The sequence below is a fragment of the Dendrobates tinctorius genome, unplaced genomic scaffold (assembly GCF_039654945.1).
Source record: "Dendrobates tinctorius isolate UK_male_01 unplaced genomic scaffold, ASM3965494v1 ptg000051l, whole genome shotgun sequence".
NCBI lineage: Eukaryota > Metazoa > Chordata > Amphibia > Anura > Dendrobatidae > Dendrobates > Dendrobates tinctorius.
The window spans coordinates 15,709,016-15,720,057 of record NW_027361719.1 but is presented as its reverse complement, the minus strand read 5'-3'; the positions used below and the strand labels follow the sequence as shown (position 1 = coordinate 15,720,057).

Here is an 11,042-nt window from a genome sequence, read left to right as displayed (position 1 = left end):
CTCAGAGTAACCCTTGATTCTTCCCTGTCATTCAAACCACACATCCAAGCTCTTTCTACCTCCTGTTGCCTCCAGCTCAAAAATATTTCCAGAATCCGTCCTTTCCTCAACCCTCAATCTACTAAAATGCTTGTGCACGCCCTCATCATCTACCGCCTCGACTACTGCAACATCCTTTTCTGTAGTCTCCCTGCTAACACCCTCGCACCTCTCCAGTCCATCCTTAACTCTGCTGCCCGACTAATTCATCTCTCTCCTCGTTACTCTTCTGCTTCTTCCCTCTGCAAATCTCTTCACTGGCTTCCATTCCCTCAGCGTACCAGTTCAAATTACTAATACTGACCTACAAGGCCATTTATAACCTGTCTCACCAATATGCCTCTGAACTAATCTCCCGATACCTTCCCTCACATAATCTCCGATCCTCCCAAGTCCTCCTTCTCTCCTCCACACTTATTCGCTCCTCACCAAACCGCCTCCAAGACTTCTCCCGAATAGCCCCCATCCTCTGGAATTCTTTGCCCCAACATGTCCGACATTTAGATCCTTCAGACGGAAGCTGAAACCCACCTCTTCAAGAAAGCCTACAGCCTGCAATGACCCCAATACCTCCTCACCTCTACTGGAGATATCACCTCAACCAACACCGGAACTGATGCAACCCCCCAACCTACTGTCTCCTTCCCCACCATCCTGTAGCATGTAAGCCCGAAAGGGCAGGGTCCTCTCCCCTCTGTATCAGTCTGTCATTGTAAGTTTGTTCACTGTAAGTGATACCTGTAATTTGTATGTAACCACTTCTTATGTACAGCACCATGGAATCAATGGTGCTGTATAAATTAATATTAATATGGGATATCAGCGTACTCAGGAGAAATTGCACAACAAATTGTATGGTGCAATTTCTCCTGTTACCCTTATGAAAATGCAAAATTTTGTGTTAAAAACATATTTGTGGGGAAAAATAGATTTTTTTTTTTTATTTTTACAACTCAACGTTATAAACTTCTGTCAAGCACCTGCCAGAACGAAAGCAGAGGAGAATAAGGCTATATTTGGCAGCTTCCAGCAGTAAGCTGGAAGCTTAAGTGAAGTGTGGTACTTTCCAATTGGCTGAAGCAGGGAGCTGATAACTCCAGCTGGACAGCACACACACCCATACTGCCAGACTGGACGGCACTGCAGGACCCAGCAGTCCTAATCTTATTGGCTGGACAGAGCCTGCGCCATCCAGAGCTTCTGATTCTGACATCTCTTCTGACACCAGTGCCATCCACAAAATGAAAATGGCTTACACTAACTACAGTAGTAGACATGGCAGAAGCAGGTCCTGATGGAGATGTCACACTAACATTTTCTTTAAATGACTAAGGGTCCTGCAACGCTCCAGCAATCCCGACAAGGATACGACCTGGTAAGGATCGCTGGTGCGTCGCTACATGGTCACTAGTAAGCTGCCAAACAGGCAGATCTATTGAATGATGCAGCAGGGATACGGCGATCCGTGTAATGACCTCGGCGGACGTTGGTACCTTGTCACACAGCAGCTATTCTGACGACTCCTGCCTGCGTCCCCGAGTTCTGAGTCGCCAATGAGGTCGCTCGTCGGCGTCAAACACAGCGATGCATGCTGGCCAGCGGGACACCAGCGATCAAAAAATGGCCAAGGACATTCGAGCGCGATCAGCGATATCCAGTGGGGGGTCGCCGCAATGTGTCACACGTAGCGAGATCGCTGGTGAGGTCGCTGTTGCGTCACAACTCCTGTGCCGTTTCAGCGATCTCGCTAATGATCTCGTTATGTGAGACGGGGGCTTTACATTGTCTGTAAATGCCCCCTCTGATTGTAAATGCCCCCTCTGATTTGTAAAGTGCTGCAGAATATGTTGGTGCTATACAAATTAAATGATTCTTATTATCATTTATTCACCCAGGTAAACTAGCTGGTAGGAAAAGCATCATATAGGAAAGAGGACCACATGCATATCAACACAAGAGGTGACCTCCTTCTATTTCGTGTACAATGTACCTTTTTGGACCATGTATTACATGATGACCATTGCTCCCACATAAAATATTTGTTTAAAATATACAGTTGAACTATGTTTTATTTGTACATAATGTTATCTGTTATAATAGTATTTAATATTTGTATAGTAAATCACTGACTAAATAATATGTGTACCATCTGATCTATACTTGCATAGATAGACAAATATTAATATAAAATCTATATGTTGTCCAATATTGTACAGTATTGTACTATATATCTTGTTTCTATAATGTACAGTGTGGCGCTATATACTTTGTATATAACATACAGCATAGCAAGGTATGTATAAATATATACTGAGTGTGAGACAATGTACCATTTATATGTAGGTAATGTACTGTGTAGCGCTGTATATTATGTATTTAGAATGTATATATTTGCATTAGGAATATTATGTGTATATAATACGAAAATTTGCATAGTAATAATCCCAACTGTAATAAGTGTGGATAATTATTAAATGTCAGCCGGGGTTTTGGGAAAGGTTATCATGTCTACTTTTCAGTGCCTTGTTTTTGTCTGTGCTTCTCCCACTGGAATGTGGCTGATTGAATGGGCCTTCCTCCTCCTCCCCCTCACTTTAGAGCATTCCAATCCGCATCCCACATGTTATCCATGCCACATCTTCCTTCCAGCCCAAGTAACCACAGACAGCATGCTGAGAGCTGAGAATCCTCTGGGTCTCCCCATCCCAACCACACACAGTGCCTAGTCTGACTGCTCAGCCTTCAACAGATCCTTAAAAACTGAGCAAAAGAGACAAAAAAAAAGAAGACAAATCCAGACACCTTTTTCAGCTAAACAACAACAGGACCCTTAAACTGCAGGAAAAGTTACTGCTTCACTTCCAGACTTATGGAGGAGGCAGATTTCATGGAAATCAGATCACTCCTTTCTTGCTTCAGGGTGGTCCTCCTGTGAGAATGAAATATTTATAATTACAGCCAGAGGACAAAACAAGCACAAACTTTGCTGAAAACTCGCTCTGTCTTAAAGGGTTAAAATCCCCAAAAGAAAAGGATGTTTCTAACAATCACGACAATGAATTAGAAGATTATTACATCTTTTTTTGGAACTTTTTTTTTTTTACTTTTTGCCCCCGGATTTGACGCTTTTCTCAACTCTCGGAAAACGTGGATTTTTATAGGACATTTATCTCCATGTAACGAAGAATTGGGCAGCAAGTAATAAAGTCCCAGCTGGATTGTTTTGGAGCTTATTACGGTGGGATAATTGTCAGGTATGGAAAGAACTTAGGGGGTTGCAAATATAACGATAGTTATAGGGTAAAGCGACACTCAGCGTCATATAGTTACTGCCCTTAAAATGTCATTATTGGGAAATGTTCCTGTCCACAGTTATAGAGGGTCACATGGCGCTGCACTGTGTGTACTGGGGTTTAGCTAGGAGCAAAGTACTTGTGTGCAGATGTAGCAGAGCTGAACACATGTCATAACTGCTTCTTCTGTGTGACATCAGAACTTAGAGAAGAGTTACAATAATGCAACATATTCATAGATACAGTCATCGATCATTGTTACATTATGGGCCATCAAATGGCAAAATCAGTTCTGCTACATCTTTACTAATTATAATACATAGTGAAATGTGACACACTAAGAGGTCATCATCGTAAATCAATAAGAGAATGTTACCGGTTTAATGGTTTTATGCAATAACTATGTTTCCACTTTGTCTTTGTATAATTTGGGAGTGATGCCTGCTTTTCATTTTTATCAATTTATCTATCTATCATCTATCTATCTATCTATCTAGCATCTATTTATCTATTTATCTATCTATTATCTATCTAGCTATCTTTCAAACTATCATCTATCTAGCATCTATCTATCTAGTTATCTATTATCTATCATCCATCATATGTCTATTATCTATCCATCTATCATCTGTCTATTATCTATCTATTATCTATCATCTATCTCTCTATTATCTATTTATCCATCTATCATCTACCTTTTATCTATATCTATCTATCTGCGCTGCCTCCAGTTTTCTTTCCATCTGGATGGTTTGGTATTTGCCAGGCTTTGCGCCCTAATATCTTAGGTCTCCTTTTCCAATATATGTCTGTCTGTCTACCTACACATCAATGACTTTATACTGTAAGTCGCCCGCACTTCATTATACAATTAGCCTCCGCTTCCTTGATGCTGGTTTTCTTTTGAGGGCTGGCGAGAACGCTGTAAATTTGGAATTGCCAGTTGCAGTGTTGGCTAGTAAAATGTCACCTGTTGTCTTACAGGGGGGTCTGCTATGTGCAATTACAGGCCTAATGATAAAATTCTGCAGCCTCCTTAGCAGGGCTGTCAGAATAAATAGCACGTACAGTCTATAACAGCAGTATCCAATAAAATGTACAATCCCCTTTAGGATTCTTTCACTTTCACCCTTTAGGACCCTCGCTTTAAGCTCCTTGTATTTACAAATCAATATTGCAGAACACCATCTTTTTACTTCCAAACCGCGAGATATGATGCAAAGAGGCGGTGTGCTTGTATTGCGGTGCAGACTGTTGTCGTGGTGGTGTATAAATACCGTACAGTTGAATCAGTCTTTGGACAAAGGCCAAAACGATTTCATGTTTTCTTGTTTGTGATATCAGGCAGGAATGTAGGTAAACCCATTAAGATATTCCAATGTAGAAAAGGGATTCAACTAAGCAACACGAAGGGGTTAAACGATAAACTCATCTCTGTGTATATTACCCTGCCATCAGTCATCAATCTTCTTCATTTTTTTGATCACTAGTCTTGTTTTATTTTTTTTATGGACTTTTGAGTATTTGACTAAGCAAAGTTTCTCGTCACCGTGTTCTCATAATCCCCCAACTTATTTGAAGTTGAAAGGCCGGCATTAAGAGGGTTCTTGACGGGTAAACAATGATTAGCATGCTTTCCCTCCAAAGTGCGTCACTATTATGATAGATGGTGGAGGCAGAGAAGGACCACTTGGCAACCTCTTCATTTACTTCCACTCTTCAGGCTTTGGGATACTAATGCCTTTTTGGATGTCCGGTTTCAGCTTTTCTGACTTACAATGACTGTTTGAACAATTGTGGAAAGATTAAAGAGGGCCCATATTTGTAGATGAGTTGTTCTGCTCAGATGAAGACCTTTATGGCAATGCCCTCTTCACTTAGAAGACCAAAGCTCCTTAATGGCCAACCTATGATAGTCCAATGAAAGTGGAAGTTCTCAGTAAAATTACACTTCATAGAGCTAAAGAAAGAGCAAAATTGGGGTTTTCAAATGTTTACAAAAAGTATTTAGAATCAGCAATATTGATGTAGTTGTGCGGAATAATACCAGCATCTTCTTGTCACTCTGCCTAATATATTACTGTAGCAATACTGATAGCAAATGTGTACAGTCAATCACTAAGGCTGAGTGCAGACGTACTTTTTTGCCCTGCTTATTTTTCCGCGCAGAATTGAAGAAATCCGCAGGTCAAATGACCTGCATTTTTCCTGTGGATTTCTTCCTTTTTTCTTGCGGTTTTCTTGCGGGTTTACCCCTGCGGATTTCCCCCTGCGGATTTGGAGAATGGAGCAGGTGGAAAACCGCACAAAAGAAGTGACATGCTGCATATTTTGAACCACAAGAAAACCGCTTGGAAAAATCCGCAGCGTCTGCACAGCGTTTTTTTTCTCCAATTGACTAACATGCTGCTGTACATCACAATGCGGATATGCAACGTTTCTGCGCGGTAAAATCCGCTGCGGATCCGCTGGAAATCTGCATCGTGTGCACACGGCCTTATAATAATGTTATGACTCTGTTGCATTTTTGTTGCATTTTTTTTTTCTGTGCAGCTTTGTTACAAAACCTGAAGGATTTCCTAGTACCTGCAAAGTGAGTGTGAATTCTGAAGTCTCATGCACACGTTGCTTATTTTTGCCTTGCAGATTTAATTCTGCAGCGTGTCAATTCTTTCAACAGTACTAACGAGTGGGGAAAAATCTGCACCAAAAACGCATGTAAAAAATGCAACAAAAACGTATGTATTTTACATAGGTAGGATTTGCAGCAGAATTTGGCCCTTAGGCCACATGCACACATTCAGTATTTGGTGAGTATTTTACCTCACTATGTGTAAGCCAAAACCAGGAGTGGGGGATAAATCCAGAAGTGGTGACGAGTGTCTATTACGCTTTTCCTCTGACCGTTCCACTCGTGGTTTTGGCTTATAAATACTGAGGTAAAAAACTCACCAAATACTCAGTGTGTGCATGTGGCCTAAGCGTTGAGTCCGTTCACCTGTATATATATATAATGTCTTTTCTGCTAAGGATGTATAATATTGTATATAGTCCTGTTGCTGACTAACGAGAGTTCATGCAGCAAAAAAATGACAGTAGTTTCTAAAAACAACAGGATAATTTGACCCCAGCCTTTTTTCCTGTGCACTCATCGCTGTGATTGCCTTTTTTAGGATTATTTGCTTTGATTCCCGTTTTGCGCCTGCTGCTCTACTGTTTCCCTATGTTTACAGTTCAGCCATAGGAATAAACAGAGCGTGCATCAGATACACACGCCGGATCCATTAGTACGGGCTTGTTTATTAACCGTTGTGTGCCGACGTTCTATGCTTCACATATGAAGCGGATTTGTCAGAACTGTACATGTTCCTGCCAGATGAGTAATAGCAACCGTTACATAATAGTCCGATTCTGTCTCAATGACCGGGGACGCAGCATGCAATCGGTGGCACCTTCACATTTCAAGTTTTTACAATTTCTCCACTAGACAGAATAAATACCATAACATTGGTCAAACATATCCTTCTATGTAGCATAACTATATGGTACACAAAGCAATCAGTCGCTCTTGGGCTTTGGAGCCTTAAATGTCCCCTTGTATCATAGTGGGAGGCCCCGTTAACCCTCTGAAACCACACTAATATGTGATGACAAAGTTTTCGCCTCTGTGGGGGCTTAGAAAGAATAAGTATTCTAAAACTAAATTGAAACAAAAGCCTTTTACAAGAATATATAACATAATGTATCGCCTGAGTAATAAGGTTTTTTTAATGTATCGAAGCCCTATTAAAACGTAAGCCAAACCCTACACAGTACATGGATTGTATCTGAGTATTAAAACTAACGACAGATTTTTTTTTTCTAATACACGTGGGATGAGAAGGCTTGGTTGCAAAATCAAATTCCAACTTGAAACTATTTTTACATTAAACATATGCAGAAATTAATAGCGGTTCTTGCAATGGGCTAACTGTGTCCGCTGGCTGCTATGCATCCAGAATAATTAATGTTTTTATGGAGTTTAATAGAAGCTGAGTCAGTGCATCTTCTTTATCCCATTCATGTATGTAATGTGAGTTTTTACATACACATCTGAACACATGGATTTGTGGGAGATGATGACATCTTCAATGAGTCGTAGGTTAGAACTTCTGCACCCCAATCAAAAAAGTGTTAGGCCCCATTCAGAAGTCCGTGTTGCACATGCGAGTCGTATCCGATTTTTTCACAGATATCACACGTACTCAATATAATTCATGGTGTTATTCACATGTCTGTGTTTTTTCCAGACTGAGTGTCCATGTAGAACTCTTGGAGATATGTCCCTTTTCCCGGTATCACGGATTACAAGGGCCAACACAAGTCTAGGCGTTCATGAAAAACACATACAGCATACTGATGGCATCCTTGTGATGTCCTTACTTAACATTGCAAAGTATACAAGAAGCTTTGTAATTTATATCTGTTTGTGAAAAACACTAAAGACACAATGATGATAAAAACGAACACACCACCCAAACACTAATGACACACTGATCCAAAACACGGATGACACCGGTACCATTTTTTTCATGGATGTGTGAACAAGGCCTTACATGGCTTCCAATAATCATGCACCACTTTGCAGTATTACGCTCTTAGACTCAGAATCTGAGAGCGTATACTGCTCGAAACGCGTACAGAACCTCCTGGGCACTTTCTGTGCGGCTATCCCATGTCAGGGTAAAAACCACAATGATGATGATGACTATAGCAGCCATGCTTGTATTTTAAAGAAACAAATAAAGAAAATTCTGGATTTTACTCCTTGAGCTGGACTTTCCTTTTTCTATGAAGTATTCCAAGACGTCCAAGTGGAGACGTGTCCTTGCTCGGACCTTGCTGCAGCATCAATGAGGGATGAGCTGAACTAAATCCTTTTTTCTCCAATGAGTTTACAGCCCCTGATGAATCTAATTGGGCAGATCCGGATCACTATTACAGAAGCTTCAAACATGATCATGAAGTCCTAGGTTCCAGTGGTCAGTTTTCACTTTCCTTTTAAGGCACACTTCTTGCATAGGGCCCAATGCACAATAGATGAATTTTCCATGTTTGCAAATAGGCCCCAGATTTTATGAAGTTATTTTTTGGTCTGGTATTTCTGTTTTCCCTGTTGGACTTTGCACCGAATTAATCTAAATGACGCAAGATGTTTCATGAGTTCAGCACAAATTTAAAGTTGGTTTATTTCTGCATTTTAGGATAAAATGTTGCCCCATCCTTTCAGTAAGCTTTAAAATGTTACACATTTGTCTTCAACTGCATGAGAAAAAATTAGAGTGGTTTTGGACTCTACTAGGGTGCAAGAATACAACCACAGTTTCTAGGTCACAGTTTTCATACATAATATCCAATAATTAAAGACCTAATACAGAAAAAGTGCATACATTGTGTAGATAGATGATAGATAGATAGATAGATAGATAGATAATAGATAGATAGATAGATAGATGATAGATAATAGATATATAGAGATAATAGATAGACTGATAGACCAGAAAGATAGATAGATAGATCTATAGATAGATAGATAATAGATAGATGATAGTTAATAGACATATAGATAAATGATAGATAGATAGATAGATATATGATAGATAGATAGATAGATAGATAGATAGATAGATTCCTTACTGACCCCATAAAGTAGATATTTTCCTTGGATTAATAAAAACATTACTTTCCTACCATGAAAGCAATCTGTCAGCTTTCATGATGTGTGCTTTTTAAAAACATTTGTGCACAACATAATATCCTAATTCTGGAGAATTAGTGCCTTTCCTCCTCTCTGTTAGAAATGTTGGAAAAAATTGTCAACTGGGTGTTACCAATTGTGGGCGTGTCCCTACAGAGTCTAACTACTATCCAATCAAAGCTTATAGAGACACACTGTATATGAGTATGTCCCTATCACAAGGGGAATGGTAACTCACAGTTGTCAGTTTATTAATACATTTCCGAGAGGAAAAACAAAGCAACGGAACAGTGCAGCGCTCCGAGAAAAGAAGCTTCAGAATTGCGATACAGAATACAAGTAGTTACTAAAACATTCATCTCAGGGGAGCTGACACGTCCTCTCTAAATACAGTATAGTGCTTCGTACCATTAATCATGGCATTATCAGCTAGTCCTTCTTTATATGCTCTTGTACGTGACTTGGCTAACTTGTCCACAGTAACTGTAAAGAACCCTTTACTACATTGATTAATCCACCTGTGCTCCGGAGTTAAGGAAAATACATTCACTATAGAAAACTATAATGAAAAAACAAACATACAGTAATATCTGATTGTAGAACGCTAAATGCGCTCGTGTTATATAGCTGCCCTTGTGTGGGAAAATGTTTGTAGCACAAGCTAGCCCAACTAGGGGAACCCCACTGTCCATATGCCGAAATGGGGATCATCCCGTTTATTGTGCCAAGCAATTTGTTGATGTTCTATATTATGGCATTTAAGTATTTATAGTCAAGTACCAGAATGTGACGGTACAGAATAAAATACTCAGAAGTATTCTGCAAATCAGGAACTGGCACATCTACAATTCCTGGATGAATTTCCAGTTATATAGATGGCAGTGATCATGTAGGTACATTAGAAAAAGGCCTCGTTGTGTCTCTGATATGGTTAAAACTGTTACAGGTTGACAACTATGTAATCAGATTTTGGTTAATTTAGGCTAAAAAATCAAGTAGCCTCCAGAATACAAAAATAGTTAATAAAAAGAGCAAATATTGACAGGTCCTTAGACAATACTATTTGTTCTGTCAACAGTTGTGCGGCACATGTTTGTAAGACACTTACGGTGTGCTGTATGCAAACACCAAGAGAGGAAGTAGCAGCTGAAGGCATTGATCTCAACCAGAGAGCTGACAATTCGGACAATCTTCTGAATGTTACAGTAGCTGCATCAGGTGATCGACATAGAGTTAACCCAGAATCTTTTTTTTTTAGCATTTGCAAGAAATATGCCCAAATTCCAAACATAAACAAACATAGGCGGCAGTCTCCAAACCACGTTTAGAAGTAAAATGGCAGCAGCATTAAAGTAGAAGGTCTGGTGGCCTTGTGGTTAGACCAGTTGCCTGTGAAGTGGGAGATTCTGAGTTGCGTTACACCGCAAAGTCGTTTCATACCCTGTCTGGTCTTACAAACGTTCTCAAAGTATTTGTTGGATTACCCATAAACTCTTCTGGTTAAAAAAAATGATCTATATTTGTGTGTTGTGAGTAACGTTTTAGGGTAAAGGCAAAAAGTACGTCAGAAAGGACGCTCTCACATTTATTTTATTCATCGGTTCAGTGCCGGACTGGGGTGCCAAGGGCCCACCAGTAACATTGACTTTGAGGGGCCCACCTTTCACCTGCATAAAAATATTACACGACCCTCATTCACAAATTTACATATATCTCTATATTAATAATAAGCTGGGTAGTTTGGTTAATGAATGATGAGTTGCTGCTTTTTTCTGTACAGAGTAAAACATGTGAATTATGCCAAGTATTATCCATATAGTGGGGTTGAGGGCCCAGATCTGCACAGGGGCCCACCGGGGGATTCCCGTTACCCTGTGGGCCAGTCCGAGCCTTCATCGTTTTTTTAGCAATATGTCAATTACAATGCTCAGTCCAGTTGTTTCCTCTCTAGCCATCTTGCTGAATTTTTCTAT

General features: G+C 40.0%; 1 protein-coding gene across 1 annotated transcript in view; it reads left to right on the top strand.

Annotated features, from left to right (window-relative positions):
* Positions 1–2,706: 2,706 nt before the first annotated feature.
* The window catches only part of GLI1 (GLI family zinc finger 1), a 268,280-nt gene continuing 259,944 nt past the window's right edge, over positions 2,707–11,042 (top strand). The window contains exon 1 of the mRNA XM_073576829.1: positions 2,707–3,293. The gene's annotated coding sequence lies outside the window, so the exon portion shown is untranslated. The remainder of the gene's footprint in view (positions 3,294–11,042) is intronic.